Below are 15519 nucleotides of genomic sequence, written 5' to 3' on the forward strand. Positions count from 1 at the left end.
GTGAGTAATTTTCTGCTGGGAGAAGGGTTGTTAATAAGGTCAGAAAGAAGCAAATGGAGCTGAACTAGCCCCATTGACAGGGAATGGTGCAGTAAGGGGTTTTTGATGGTTTTTTTCTGCTTAGCAAACACATGTGGACTGCAGACTCAGCTCTTTCCAGGAGTGTCAACACCAGGACCACATAGTGCATTCATTGCACACAACGGTATTGCAGAGCCTTGGGGTTGGGCTGATTTTAATTGACCTGACCCTGATCCACTTTATCCATCTTTACCACTGGCTTAGTCAGGTGGTTGTGACAACTGCCATACTGTTAATATTAAATTAATGTTTTCCTACAGATGACACCACACCTCTGCAGCCAGAAGGCTCAAGAACAAGAGTCTGTTATTTAATGGTTGATGGTGACTTCCCACCCAGGAAGCCAGAAGGGCACAGACAGGGACCCCTGTTCCATCCAAACCCTTGCTTGGGCATTTGTGTCAGCCCAATACTTCAGACCTCATTTGCTTTCTCTTCCATTTTGGTCATACCTTTAAGTCTACATGTAAAGACAGACAGCCCTGTGCTGGGTTCAGCTTCAAGGAACAGTGCTTCTGAAGTGGAGAAGAGACCAAACCCCTCTGCCCCTTCAACATGACACACAATTCCCAGGAATAGAAAACAAAACACAGCTTGGGGGAAAACACGGTTATGAAGGGCCCCAGTGTGACTTTGTTCACTTGGTTCACATCGCTGCCCCAAGTTCAGAGCCTCTCCTGACCTGTGCAAACAGAAGGAGGCAGCAGTCCCAGGCAGGAGGATGCACATCTGTGCAGCTGCAGGAACATCAGCTCTGCTGCTTCCCCAGGGCTGCTGAAGTCAGGGTGAGGGGTCAGTGCACACACTAACAGGGCTGGGAGATGCAAGAGGCATCCCAGGCTGCATTACCACATGCAAAAGCCACCACAGGCTAGCAAGGAGGGTAAGAGGGTCAGGGACACATCTTATGCTTGGGGTGGTCTGGCCAAGCATGAGGCGCTACATAAGGATGCTCTGAGACCCTCCCTTGGGGAAGTGACTGCCATCTGCAGAGCCTACCCATGGCTATGGTCTCTGCTGTTGATTTATTGCTTGTATTTTTTGGAAAATCCCAGACAGAAAAGTACACATAAAACTGATCTTGGAAGATATTCCAATGCTTATTTCCCAGGGGTTATATTAAAACCTGCTTTCTTTCCCTTCCCTCCACAGGTTAAGACCAGCTGTGTGTCAGGGTTGCTGACACCCACAAACAACTTTCCAAAAATACTAAAAAGCATGCTTATGCCGGGCTTAGATTTTCAAGGAAAAAAAAAGCACTTCTCTGTTTGGTTTTGGAGGTTTGGTGGATTTTTTTTGTTTGTTTGTTTGTACGTCAGATACCAAAGAATGTCACGCTACAGCCCATTGTAAGTGTTTAGGTTTATTCTACCAGTAAGGGATTATAAATTCTTATGTCCTATATAAATACAACATACACTATACTGGTTGTTTTTGCAAGAGCAGATGCTCTCAGCCCAAACATTCATTGCTTCCACAAAATTTTTGATTTTGAGACAAAGCCCAAACTTATCTCAGCATTTCCCATTTAACTTCTGCAGCTTCCCGGCAGGGCAGGGAAAACCTTTGCCCCAGGGCAAGCCACCACCAGTCCCCAAGCTAGAGTTACTGGTGGGAACTCAGCTGCATCCTGCTTGGTTCCTGCTGGGGATCACAGGACTCTACAGTCAATGGGAAAGGCAAAAACCCAGCTGAGGAACCAACCCCCAAAGGGATTTCATTTCCCCTCTGCTCTCAAAGGAGCTGGAAGCGGACCCTACATTGGCCTCTGAAAGCACAAGCAGCTCCGGCACTGCATCACGGTCCCAGGCAGGCTTGCCCCCAGCTCTCCATCAGCAGGGAGTGGGTGACAGGGTTTTCCTAAGGCTATTCATGCAACTGCAGCTCCAAGAGCATTGAGGCAACCACAGGGTGCCACCAAGCAGCCCCTTGGAGAGCTGATGGCTACTCAGGTACACCCGAAAGCTGCCACCGGTCAGACCTCGCTGGGGGCTCCCACGTGGCTCTGCTCCCAAGGAAACCACAACCCTCACACCACTAAATGCAACACTAGTCTGCAAACAGAAAAGACCTATTAGCCTCTGGTTAGGGAGGTACCAAGAGGTGCCCTAGGGAACAGATGAGGCTATCCTGTAAACAGGTTGAATTTTCCCAATTTGGTGCATGTTTGAGCAGCACAGAAATGCACACCCAGCTGATGACAACATGCCCAGCACAGGCCTCCAGGCACACGAGCACATCCCAGGGTGCAGCCACCAGCAGAACCACATGTGCCTCTGCAAGCCTGCCACTCTGATCCCCTAACTGGATTAAGACTGTAACACGGAGGGCCAATTCACACTGAGCATCCAGCCATGCTAATGTATTCCAACTTATTCTGAATGTCTCCTGGACCAGAAGGGATGTTTGAATTGAACTATGGGGACATCAGACTGCTCCAGGGCCCACAGGTCATTGGTATAGGACAACTTTAAAGGTGATAGAGCAGAAAAGAGGCAGAGAAACACAGTGCTACTGCTTTGGGTCATGAAGCAGAGCAGTGGTCTGGATCTGGCAGCATTTCAGACCTAGAAATGCCTTCAAAGCCCAGCCTTGTGGGTTACCCAAGGATAAAGGCAGCCCCACTCTCTCACAGCTCTTTAGATCACAGGGTGCAGATGAACCCAGTGCCCACAGGCGAGAGGAGCACACAATCCCCGCAGCATGGGGCAGCTTTGCCTTGGCAGGAGCACCAGCCTTCCCTCTGCCCTACCCACTTTGTCAACCTGTTTCGCAGTATTAAAGTCAAGTGTACAAGTTCAAGACCAAGGGTAGTGTCACCACAAACAGAAGCAGGGTTCACATTGCCCTGCCAAGAAGGTGAGATGCAGACAGCTCGTCTCCTCCTGGGCCCTCCGGTTCCTGCTGCCCTTTCATTCCTCCTGTGGGTAAAGGAGCCGACTCCACCCTGTGAAAAGATGTGGCCCTGTCCCTCTTGTGCCAGCACTGCCAATGGAAAGAGCTGAGAAAAGTCTGAATCAGCTGCAGGAGCTAAGACAGAAACCTCACGGGGATGTGACCTCTTCTCAGGGTGAGGCCAACCATATTAGCAGCCAAGATCACCCTGAGGAGGCCAGGAGGTAAAGGGGTAGGTGGGTAAAACGCTTCACTGGCCAAGCATGCTGGAAGAAACCCACCACCTTCACCACAATAGATGATGCCTCAGGCACTGGAGGAAGGCTTTACAGCCAGGGAATTACTGAACCTGATGCTCCTTGCAGGACTGGAGCCACCTTCCTACCAGTAGCTGGTTGGGATTGTGAGAGGTCCTTGCTCCTGCCTCACTGGGCAGTGACCCAGGCAGAGACCTCCACCATGTGGGACAGGAGACCCTCCTGGTGCCTGCGCCCTGGGGGAACCCAGCCCAGGCACACAGCAGTCCCTCCCTGCCCTGGTCCCGATTTTCACAAAGGGAAACCCAGAGAGAAGAGTGGAATGTGAGCTAGGCATGCTCCAGCAGGTCCCAGGAGGTCTCCACACCACATTGGGGCAGGTCCCAGTGCCCAGTTCCCAGCAATAAGAAGGTGGATTCATTGATGGGACACATCCCTCTGTTATGTTGTTCCTTAAATACATCCCCTATTCAAGGCACTGGGTGTAACAGCTGGGACTCAGCACTGCAGCTCTGCCACCTTGAGCAAAGCCTCTCATGAACACTCAGAGGAACCAAGGGGTGAGGCAGGGCAGAGCCATCCTCACCACCTTCTCGCCCTGCTGAGTCACTGCCCTCCTTGTAGACACCATGCACCAGAGACAAAGATTTGCACCCAGATTCAGCTCGGCCTGGCACAACGTACTTCTGAAACTTTTTAGCACCATCCCAAAAGGCATAGCTCACCTACAGACCAAAACCTCCACAGGAGCAACAGCACAGTGTCCAGGCTGGGGCTGGAACATGATCCCAATGCCCCACTCTGACCTACCTTACCTCTCCTGCAGAGCTGGACTAGCCCTTCTGGGCCTGGCTCAGAGCATCCTGAGCCAGCAGTACAGCCTGTTGCACTGGGACCTGCCAAGGAGTAGCAGAGGGAAGCGTGCCAAGCCCCATGTGGAATGACTTCCCCACACACCCCTTCCTGTCAGACTTCTCTTGAGGAAGTTCAGCACCGAGTGGGCTGCCCTGCTCTTGCGGGGGGGTCATTGAGCAAAGCAACACAGATACAGCTCCCAGGTATAAGCATAAGCCCAGATGTGGCCCGCTAACCCGTGTCTCTATTCAAATCCACTTTTTGAACGAGGACCAGGATACACATGGGCTGACACCTCTGATTTTATCTCTGCAAGGCAGGGCCCAGAGAGCCAAGGCTTGTGCAGTTTTACACGTATGCAAAGCTCTGCAGCCCCAAACCCATGGTGCTTCCCCAGCTATTCCTCACATTATCCAGGGCTGTGCTGGGAGCAGATTTCCATCCTTACAGGCCACTGCAGCTGTGAAGGAGCTAGATCAGGTTTCCCACCCTGTCTCATGGGCAAGTACTGTCGAAAAGTTGCAGAGTCACTGCATTGGGGAAATTGACAAGGATCCCAAAGGAAACGAAACGCAGGGTCAGGGTGGTGTACACACACCTGGCAGCTGTGACCAGCAGGAACAAGGTTCTCCAGCCCCAGAGGAGATTCTGCATGCTCAGGGTTTAGCTGCATGTTGCACTGGGGTGGCTGAGCTGCCCTCCAGCCCCCAGCATAAGCCAGGTAATTAGATTACAAGCACTGGGCCAAACGCTGCCACCAAAGCCACGAAAGGACAGGAGGCAACTGAGGACAGCATTTCTCAGAAGGGCTGCAATGCCGCAGGTCAGCACTATGCATCCCCATCTTCACTGCAATGGTGAAAAGAGAGCAGAACCAGAGAACACTTTTGCCAAATCCAACTTTTTTAGAGGTACTTTGGTTGGGACTGAGCAGCAGAAAACAGCAGCGTAACATTGCCCCCCTCAGACTCTTTCTAATACCACAGCCTCAGTTCATGAGCAGGATGCTGTCGCAGGAGGAAAACCCTGACCTCTCCAGCCCACAGCACAGCTCCCCTGTCCAGGGCAGGCAGGGTCCAAGGGGATTTGGGAGCTCCCAGCTCCTGCTGAACCCAATACCACATCTCACTTCTCCAGAGGGTGCCACCACCTAGAACCTGCCTCCTGCCCCAGGGATCCACAGGATCAGCTTTGTGCTCCTTCAGGGGTTTTAACCAAGCTCTCAGCCCTTCACCACACTGTGATTCACAGTGGGACTGGGGCAAGAAGAGTTGGAGCAGGGCTGGTCAGCTGCTGCAGGGGTGTGGGACCCACTGCATGAGACAGGCCACACAGGGGGGGCTGCTGCTTGCAGGGTCCGTCAGCACCACAAGGAGAGGGCACCCCCTCCATCTGAAACCCCAGCATATCAGGGATCTAATGTTATTTCACTAGTACAGGCTCTGCCATCCTGCTCAGGCTGTAGCACAGCAACACCAGAGCTGCAGATTGTCCCTGGTCTACTCAGCAGCAACTGTGGAGCAGGGCTAAAGAGCCCACTGCTGTCCTATACCTTCACCTCCATCCCAGTCCAGGCCAGACATTTGGATCTGTGCCCAAATCCAGGTGTTAGGCCAGCAAGGGGAACAGCACAGACCCACTGGTGGCAGTCAGGTCCAACCAACAGCACAGATCATAAAGCAATATTACAGTGATGAGGCAGGTCTCAAGTCAAGCTGGGAAGCCAGTCTACCCATCAGGGCTAGGATCAGGTCCAGGAGCACCAGGCAGGTCCATAGTAGTGGGGCAGGGCTACCGCTAAGCCAGGAAGGCAGTGAGCAGGTTAAGGTCAGAACCAAGGGCCCTATAGCCAAGCACTGGCTGTAGCTGAGCTGGAACCCAGCACTCATCCAGCATAGCTCAGGAAAAGCCTAATGCCCTGGGCTGAGCTTAAATAAAGCTTCTGTCCCCATGGGTGTGGGACCAGGTGAGGCTAGTCAGGGTTGTTAGAGCCCATTAGTGCTCTCAGGACTCTGACACTTGCAGTGTCATGTCCTGCAAAGCAAAGCTGGGGGGATCTATCACCCTGATGAAGGGCACAGTGAGACCCCATGGAGCTGTTAAACCTGGCAGACAGCAGGGTTTAGTCCTGGCATTGGTCCATCCCTGCCTGTAGGTGGTTTTGAGTGATAAAGGAGCTATTTTCATGCCTGAGAGCAGTAACTGAAATTCTCCTCCCTGGTCCCCACTCAAGGTTGCCATCCCTTTTTGTGCTGGTGACACTCGTGAGGGCAGAGAGGTCCTGCAGAGAGATCTAGACAAACTAGAGAGCTGGGCAATCACCAACTGTATGAATTTTAACAAGGCCAAGTGCCGGATTTTGCACCTGGGGCACAGCAATCCTGCATGCACATACGGACTGGGGAACGAGAGGCTGGAGAGCAGCTCTGCAGAGAGAGACCTGGGGGTTCTGGTCACCGGCAAGTTGAACACGAGCCCCCAGCGTGCCCTGGCAGCCCAGAGGGCCAGCCGTGCCCTGGGGGGCACCGAGCCCTGCATCGCAGCCGGGCGAGGGAGGGGATTGTCCCGCTCTGCCCCGCGCTGGGGCGGCCTCACCCCGAGTGCTGTGGGCAGTGTTGGGCACCACAGTACATTCAGGATATAAAGCTACTGGAGAGTGTCCAGAGAAGGGACACGAAGTTGGTGAAGGGTTTAGAGGAGAAACTGTACGAGGGAGCAGCTAAAGCCACTTGGTCTGTTCAGCCTGGAGAAGAGGAGGCTGAGGGCAGCCCTCATCGTGGTCTGCAGCGTCCTCCCAAGGGGAGGAGGAGGGGCAGGTGCTGATCTCTTCTCTCTGGTGACCAATGTCAGGACCCGAGGGAATGGCAGGGAGATGTGCCAGGGGAGGTTTAGGTTGGATATTAGGAGAAGGTTCTTCCCCCTGAGGGTGGTGGAGCTCTGGCACAGGGTCCCCAGGGAGGCATCACGGCACCAAGCCTGACGCTGTTCAAGAAGCACTTGGACAATGCCCTCAGAGACATTGTGTGAATTTGGGGTTGTCCTGTGCAGGGACAGGAGTTGGACTTGATAATTCTTGTGGGTCCCTTCCAGCTCAGGACATTCTATGATTCTATGATCCCAGTATGCCCAGATCACCCACCTTGTGGCACCAGCTAGGGCCTAGCTGATCCCAAACTGATGGTCACAGCACTCACATGTGGGGTCCTGGTCCCCAAAGTGGGCTTACAGATCACCAGCAGAAATATCAACACTAGGGGCTATTGCTTTGGATGCTATTAAAAGGAGAACTAGCAGGAAGGGACAGAAAGGCAGGTGAAGGGGAGAAGCAGTGGAGGGAGAAGGGGAACAGCCAGGTGTGCCCACCCATCTCCCCAGTGCTGGCTCCCAGCAGGGGTGGTCCTGCTGGGGCATACGGGGGGCTGCCTGGCTGCTGCCCTGGCGAAAGGCAGCTGCAAGACCCCAGGGCAGACTGGGCACAGCCTCCTGCTCAAGCAAAAAATGTTTGAAGAGAAACTGATCCTCGCTGTGTCGAGCTGGAATTTTCTGTAGACGTTTCAATTCATCTAATCCAGGGCCCTGACCCAATTAATATTCTATAGGATCTCCTGGAGCTCTTGTTTTGTTCTGTTCTTGGCTTCAAGGGCTGCAGAAGAAATTGAAAACAGATTATTGGGAAGAAAACAGCTTCAATTTTTAGACAGCTGTCTCTAGCAAAGTTGGCTTAATTTCCAATCATTCCCCAGGCGTGATGCAAGTCTGGCTATAAAAAGTTTTTCCCCAGTGGCAGCAGAAAGACTTTGCTTAAAAGCAGAAGGTAAATATCCAGGAACGGTGCTGAGCAAAGAAAGAACAATCTCTGCCTGTGAGCCTGCTGGCCTTGCTCACACCTCCAGCCCCCGTGGGCAGAGCGTTATGATAAACCCGTGTGGGCACCCAGCGAAGGGGCCCGGGGAGGCACGCCGGGTGCAGGGCGGCGGTGCCGGGGGGCGGTGCGGGGAGCCCGGGGCAGGGTTCCTAGAGAGAGATGCGGGGCCAGGCCCGCAGCTCCGCACCCGCGCCCGGCGGAGCCCGAGCAGAGCGGCCACGAGAGGGAGGCAGAGCCCGCGCGCTGCTGCGGGGCCGGGGGCTGCGGGGCCGGCGCTGCGCGGCCGCGGGGGCTGCGGGGCGGGGGGCTGCGGGGCCGGCGCTGCGCGGCCGCGGGGGCTGCGGGGCGGGGGGCTGCGGGGCCGGAGCTGCGCGGCCGCGGGGGCTGCGGGGCGGGGGGCTGCGGGGCGGGGGCTGCTGGGCCGGAGCTGCGCGGCCGCGGGGGCTGCGGGGCCGGCGCTGCGGGGCCGCGGGGGCTGCGGGGCGGGGGGCTGCGGGGCCGGAGCTGCGCGGCCGCGGGGGCTGCGGGGCCGGAGCTGCGCGGCCGCGGGGGCTGCGGGGCCGGGGGCTGCGCGGCCGAGGGACTGCGGGGCAGGCGGTTGCGGGGCCGGCGGGCTGCAGGGCAGGGGGATGCGGGGCCGGTGGGCTGCGCGGCCGAGGGACTGCGGGGCTGCAGCACCGCCACCTCCCGTCCCGCCCCAGTCTGCGGCTCCAGCCCCACCGGCGCGGGGCGATGCGGGGCGACGGGCTCCGATTCAAGCAGGGGAGCACATGCACCACGGGAGGGCCAGCCACTTGCAGCGGTACCCGAGTGAGATCGCTGCCCACCGCCCTGGGGGCCTTCGGTTCATCTGCTAGGCCTGGCTGGGGAAAAGAAGATGAGCATTTGAATACAAAGTTATGGCTAAAGTCCTTTTGGAGAGTTACTTCTACTCCGGTTCAGCCCAAATGCCAAGGCTCTGTCCCATTCCCCGTTCACACCAAAGCCATCCGTTGGGGATGGGATGTCTTGCAGGGCAGCAGCAGGACTGGGCAGAGGGGAAAGCCTGGGGAGTCCCTGCAGTTCACCTCCCATCTGTAAATCAGGGGCAGTTACCCCGCTTTGCCCTACAGAGGGACTGTGCAGATAGAAATGCATTAAGCAGGGAAAGGACTCGCAGGTATGGGCTGTCAGTCCCCATGGCTGTATGTCCATCCTATGTCAATGGTTCTGGTTCAGCCCCAGTTAAGACCAGGACAAGTTGCTGATCAGCACCAGGTGGGGTCAGGATCCCATTCCCGCCACAGGTTTGGTGCCCAAATGGGCCCCAAAAGCACGGTCAGCAAGCCCTCGATGAAATCCCATCAGCAGAGGGGGGGGTCCTGTTAGCAGCTGGGTATGCTCCACCAGCCCAGGGCATTGCCATGCCCTGCAAGTCAATGGCCCCTTTGGGTACTGCTGACACACTGCTGCTGAAAGACCCAGACGTTCGCTGACAGCAAAGAGACCAGGCGCTAGCAGGACCAAACTCGTGTGGCAGCAAAGAGGCTGCAGAAGAGGTGTGCTGTCTACCAGGGCTATGCCAGGGCCAGGAAAGCAGCTGGAGGTGGGAAGGAGATTCAGGGAAGCTTCTTACGGAAGTATTTTTAAAATCATGTCATGCCAGGTTCGAGTGCGGACTTTCCAGTGACACACAGGACAACTGGCTCTGTGATACAAAAGTGGCCCAGACAGTGACTCATGATAGACCAGTGACATTTTAAACATCTAATTTCCAGCTAACTGAAGACTTTTGAAAGAACAACCTGCGGTCAACCTGGTAAGTTGTCGCCATATGGAAAACCATTCCTTGCAAAAATCAGCCTTTTGATGGGATGCTGCACAGAGGGTGGCACCTGTGGCAGAGCAGAGCAGGTCCCCCTGCACTGCCAGCGCACTCCACGTGCTCTGCCAGGCCAGTGCCAGCAACGCTCCCTGCCAGCGCTTGTTTGCTTCATGGCTTTTCAAGACAAACCGAGAGCCCAGGGCTGCCTGCCCGCACCTTTCACCAGCTCAAGAAAGGAACGGGGAGGGCAGAGGAATGCAAACCAGGCCAGAGGACTCATTCATCCTCCCCGCTCCCGGCTTCGGCACGTTCCAGGCAGTCTTACTACAATGCAGCATTTTGTGCGCTGCAATCCATCCGTACACACGCTCGCCTCTCATCCTCTGCCAGGACTTACTCTCCGGAGGCACCTAGAGCTGAGTCTGTAATAAATCAGGCAGCAGCCTCCATCCAAGACACGCACACCCTGGTTTGCTCTGCTGAAAAATGAGCGCCTAGCTTTTCATCCGAACACCTGCAGCAGGCAGGCAGCTGCGCTGACCCAGGATGCGGTATCGCCTCCTGAATGAAAGGCACGTTGCTGTTCAGACGCTGTCTCCCTGGCCGATTTGCTGTGCTCTGGTGTTTTTCTTTTCCCCATACCGGGCAGGGAGCTGGCTCCCACATCCTGATCCCTCAAGCTCTGGGTGCCCTGGTCTGGCTCAGTGCTGCCAAGGTGAGTTTGAATCCATCAGCCTCTGAATTCAGTGATGCAGGTGCTGAGCGTGGCCATTGCTCTCTAACAGGCTGGTGAGAGACTGGCAGCAAAATCCTCCCATTGCACTGATAGAGGCTGGGAGGGAGATTTAGGAACAGGCACATGCAGGGCCTGGTGGAGGGAAATGCTCCTGCCCAGCCACAGGTATCTGGAGAAACATCTCCAGCAGGAGAGGTGGGAATGGGGGGATTTAGACGAGGGCACCTGCGGTAGCACACCCGCAGATCCAGCCCTGAGCACAAGCACGTCTCTGACAGCCACACGAGGAAGAGCAGCGGTGCTGCTCGGAGCTGAGTTGCTGCACTGAGACGCTTGGGAAAGTCAGGAGAGTGACGGGAGCCAGGACGCAGGGTGCGGGAGGGTGGCCACACTCCCAGAGACACCCAGCAAGTGTGGGCAGGTCCCCAGCAGCTGGGTCAGCGCATGGCTCCTCCGCAGCACAGGGCCTGCAGGGACAGCTGCCCGAGGTGGGGAGCTCACAGCCTCAAGCTCCCTGCGCTGCACAGGGAGGCATGGTCCTGCTTGGGGAAGCTGGAGCTGAGGCCAAACCCATCTGGCTTTGTTTTGCACGCTGCTGAGATCTTTTTAGTTAGGTTTATTTTCACTCAGATCCCCAGAACGCAGAGACAGGCAGGAAAGCAAGAGCTGAAAGCAAACAGGAAAAAGGCAGGTTCCCTCCACTTCTATTTTTAACAGTGCAAACAACATTAGTGTCATTATATTTAGAAAAAAAATTGGAGTGTTTCCTGTCTCTCCTTTCAATACCTTCAGCTATTTGCTTGCAGATGTGTTCAGGGGCCAGGGCTCAGAGGCAGGAAAAGAGAGTCTGGGCTCTCACCCTGCAGACCAGCCCAGGGAGGGGAAGGTCCTAGAAGAGGAAAGCTGGCTTGAAGCAGGTGCCTGTGGTACTGCATGGGGACAGAGAGGACAACCAGGCTGTGGAGGACATGGCCAGGTCCAAGCAGAAGCTACATGTCACCACAGAACCTTCAAGCTGCCTCTCTGAGTTGTAGCACTGTTGGTGCCATCAAAGGTGGTGTAAAGGTGACTGCAATGCAGAGGAAGGCACAGCAGCACGATCACGGCACAGGTTTAGGGGAGAGAGGCTGCGACAGCCATGGCTGGAGGCATAGCTCTGCCCCACTCTGGGGACCCTGGGCTGAGCAGGGCGTCCCTGGGTAAGCTGCTGGAGAAGGGGACTGGTCTGCAGCAGAGGTTGCACCATCAGTCTCCCCTCATGCCCAGCACAACCTCTGTGAAGTGGATCACAGGCAGGACTAGTGAACAGCAGCAGCAGCAAAATGAGCTCTCAAAGCCAGGGCTGCACGTAGAGGGTGGCTGATGTCCATTGGATCCAGATCCTCTGCTCTTGTTGCTTCTCCTCTTGTGCTTACCAGGCTGGCTCGGCTTCGCCTGTGCAGCTCGGAGGATCTTCCCCTTTGCTTTGACAGCTCTCAGCTCATTGCCTAGCACTCAAGGACTGCGGTTTGCAAAGCGTTTGTGTTTAATTCTCATACAGGCGATCCAGAGCATGTTTTCTGGGTGGCAGGCCAGTGGAATGGCTTTGCCTGCGCAGGCGGCAGACCACATCTCAGCAGGACTGGGGCATGTAAAGAAAACTGGGGTTTGAATGTGGTCAGCTTCTGATGGAGGAGACCGCAGCCAACTGCTGGGGAAATGGTTCTCCTAACCCCAACCATGCTATGCTGGATGTGGTTTCCAGCAAAATCACAGCACAGGGAGATCAGGATTTCTCTGTGTGGCCTGGGGAGTTCCCTGCCCCAGTAAGGAGAAAGAGATAATGTCAGAAATGTAGCATGGACAGCATGCACAGCAGCCAAAAGCACCTCAAAACATCCCCTCCAGCCTGGGCCGTTAGCGAGGGCTGAAGAGCAGCCTGGCTGCCCCACGCACATACTGCTCTCCATGCTCTAAGTTGCTGCCTTGGCAGTACCTGTAAGAGATGTCGTCCTTAACTGGGCTCAGCCAGAGGAGGGAGAGCAGATGTCTGTCCTAGCCCACAGTGCCAGGACTTCCGAGCTGGAAGTTCCAGGACTCCCTTCCTGGAATTCGGTCCACGAGAGGAGCTGCCTTGTGAGATGCTGCTCTGGGGCTCTGGCTGACTCCAAACCGGAGAGGGAAGCCTGTCCAGGAGCAGCTCCTGGGACAAGCCAAGCTGCAGTCAGGCTACCATCGCCAGCCCTGGGCAACCAGATGCAGACAGTCCCATCGGTCAAACACTCCCTTCCTGTACTTCCCTCCCTGTATTTCCCTCCCCAAAGCCCTGCAGCAGGTGGAAACCCAACCCCAAAGGGTCTTGATCTGAATAGTACGTGAAGGAAGCCCTGCAATTCCCAGTACAGCCCAGCCTGTCCCAGTTCCTAGCACGGTTGAAGGCAGGAGGCAGTCCCACTGCAGCTCCACCATGAGCCACCGGGCTTTTTCCCAGGGTGGAGGCAATGGCTGTGAGTGGGAGCCTTGCTCTGGTGACCCCCAGCAGGAGCTGGTTTTTGCCTGGGGCTGCAGGGATCTGGGCTGCTGTCAAGGGCACACGTGGTTTTCACAAAACTGCCCTGCCTGCCTCGCCGAGATGTCTCTGCAGATGGTTCCAGAGGTCTGCGGCCAGCTTGGCGGGGCAGCGATGGTCTGTGATGCTCAGCATGCTCCTCTCACCACAGATCACCCAAGATCTCAAAGGGAGCTCACCAGCGGGCTGTTCCCAGTGGTGTGGTCAGAGACAGGGAGGTGCTGATCTCTGTGCCAGAAACAGAACTGGACCAGTTATGCAAGCAAAAAAGGCAGTCCATGGCGAAGGGGACCAGCCCAGAACAAGCAGATGCTAATCCAGAACCTGACACATTCCAGCGAGTCATGAGTCACGGACGGGCTTTTTTTTCTTCTCTTCCCTCACCCCGCTCCCTTTTTTAAGAAAATCATCAAAAAACTTTAGTCAGATAAGGAAAAACTTCCAGAACAGTCTGTCTTCCCATGGCTGGGAGGGCTGTGGTTGCAGGGACCCCATGTAAGCAGGGCTTGCACGACTGAAAGCCAATGGAGTCCCATTAAATAAGAATCAGGGGGTCTTCCTGCAACTGCTAATAGAGAGTCTCATGGAAGTGAGGTGGGGTCGCTGAGCGCAACAGCACCAGGTGGTGGCTGTAACTTCAGCCTCACTCTGCCAGGTAAATATGGACTGGTCACCGCAGAAGATGGAGAGATCGCCCTGTTCGATGGGCAGCAGCAGCCTGGACCCTGCAGAGCAGCTCAGGCAGGAAGGTGGAGCACTCACCACTCCATCTCCCCCTGCCCTGCGGTGCCAGGGCACAGGTCGCTCCCAGCCCAGGGCCTCTGTTCATCTTCTTTTCCTATTTCCGCCTCTCTGCCATTGTGGTTTCTGGGGATACTCTCCTGAGATGAAGCCTGGCTGGTGGGAGACTTTAATGGTGGGGTTTTCCAGTCTCCCTGGGGAACAGCAGGACAAAAATGAGACTGTCACAGCCCTTCTCCTTCCCTTTCCTCGCCACATCAGGGAAACCACCAGTTCATGGGAGACCCCCATACCCCAGGACGCCATCCCCCAGCCTCTGCTTGCTTTCTTAGGAGGAAATTCCTGCCACCTCCAGATGGCCACAGGCACCAGCTTCGCTGGGACTTGCTGCAGGGGATCTCCTGGGCTGCGCTTCCTCTTCCTGATCTGCTTTTGTGGTGCGGCTCCCCAAGACACAGCCACGCCCTTGAGGAGGAAGCATCTCTCCCATGCAGGCTGACACCATGCTTGACACGGCTTGGGCTCAGCCAGCATGGCGTCTGAGGACACTGTCCCCTCCAGCTCTGGTCCTGCAGGTCTCCAGCCCTGCTCCAGTGCCCACACAGAGCCCCTGCCTGGGCTGTGCTGGGTGCCAGCCCACCGAAACCTCCCCACACCATGGGGGCCAGCATAAGCCAGTCTGGCTGTAAAGGGCCAGTCTTGGCTCTTGCTTTGAGGTCAGAGCACAGAAGAAGCCCAGCCAAGCAGGCTGGTTGCTTTTAATTAGACTTGGGTCCCGCGTGAGGCAGCCGCCTCCCTGTTTCTTCGTGGGGGATTCTCATTAGGGGCCACCGGTTTGCAATTAGCAAGTCGCTGCTCTCCCACCTCCCGCAGCAGCAGGTCACCCTGCCCCTTGGGCAGCCTGACAGCCGGACGAGAGCGCGCCCAGCCAAACACCTTTTACAAATCATTCTGCATAGTTCGCATTCTTGGCCGGTTTACGAGCGCTTTAGCTCCTCATATTGATCAGGGCTGGAGCCGAAGTAATTACGTTCATCAGAAATAATTTCCCCTGATTTTGAGTCATATTTGAGCTGGTGCCCACCTCCTCCGCTCACCCCTCAACACAGGCAGCTCTCTTTGCTTGCTGGTACATACTTTCCAGGCGACATCGTTGCTTTCATAACCATAGTGAGACCAAGAGTTTTGTTTTTCTCAACTAGATCCCACACACACACTAAAGGTTTCAGTCGTGTCTTTATTGACTTGGCTGGGGATGTGGACAAGAGGAGGTGGTTTATGTGAAGTGCATTCTTGGGAGATGTCTCCAGATGTCTATGGCATTGGGAGGGGGCATACAGGAGGGTTGGGGGCCTGAGACCCCTCTTCACATGGACATGCACTGGCCTCAGCCTTTCTAGTCTTGCTTAGGAGATGGAGACTAAGCCCAGTCCTTGCGTTATTCCCTGGGGTGGAGGTAGAAAGCGGGACTCAGCACAAGCCCTGAGGATTAGCAGCAGGTCCCCTTGCCAACTGGTTTTGGGTGGTGATTGGTCTTTTGGGTTGTTTAAGTGCTGGGTGTGAATGAAGCACTAGTGCAAGACAGGTGAACTGGCAGCTCTTTGGTCCTCCCCAGACCAGCCGACCGCACTGGGCCCTGTTAATGTGCCCAATGTCTAAACTGAAAGCCCCTTCCCTGCATGAGCCAGACTCCTTTCAATCAACAAGGATGCTAAGAAGTGCCTGCTTCACAAGGTC

The sequence above is a fragment of the Phalacrocorax carbo genome, chromosome 14 (genome assembly GCF_963921805.1).
Source record: "Phalacrocorax carbo chromosome 14, bPhaCar2.1, whole genome shotgun sequence".
Taxonomy (NCBI): Eukaryota; Metazoa; Chordata; class Aves; order Suliformes; family Phalacrocoracidae; genus Phalacrocorax; species Phalacrocorax carbo.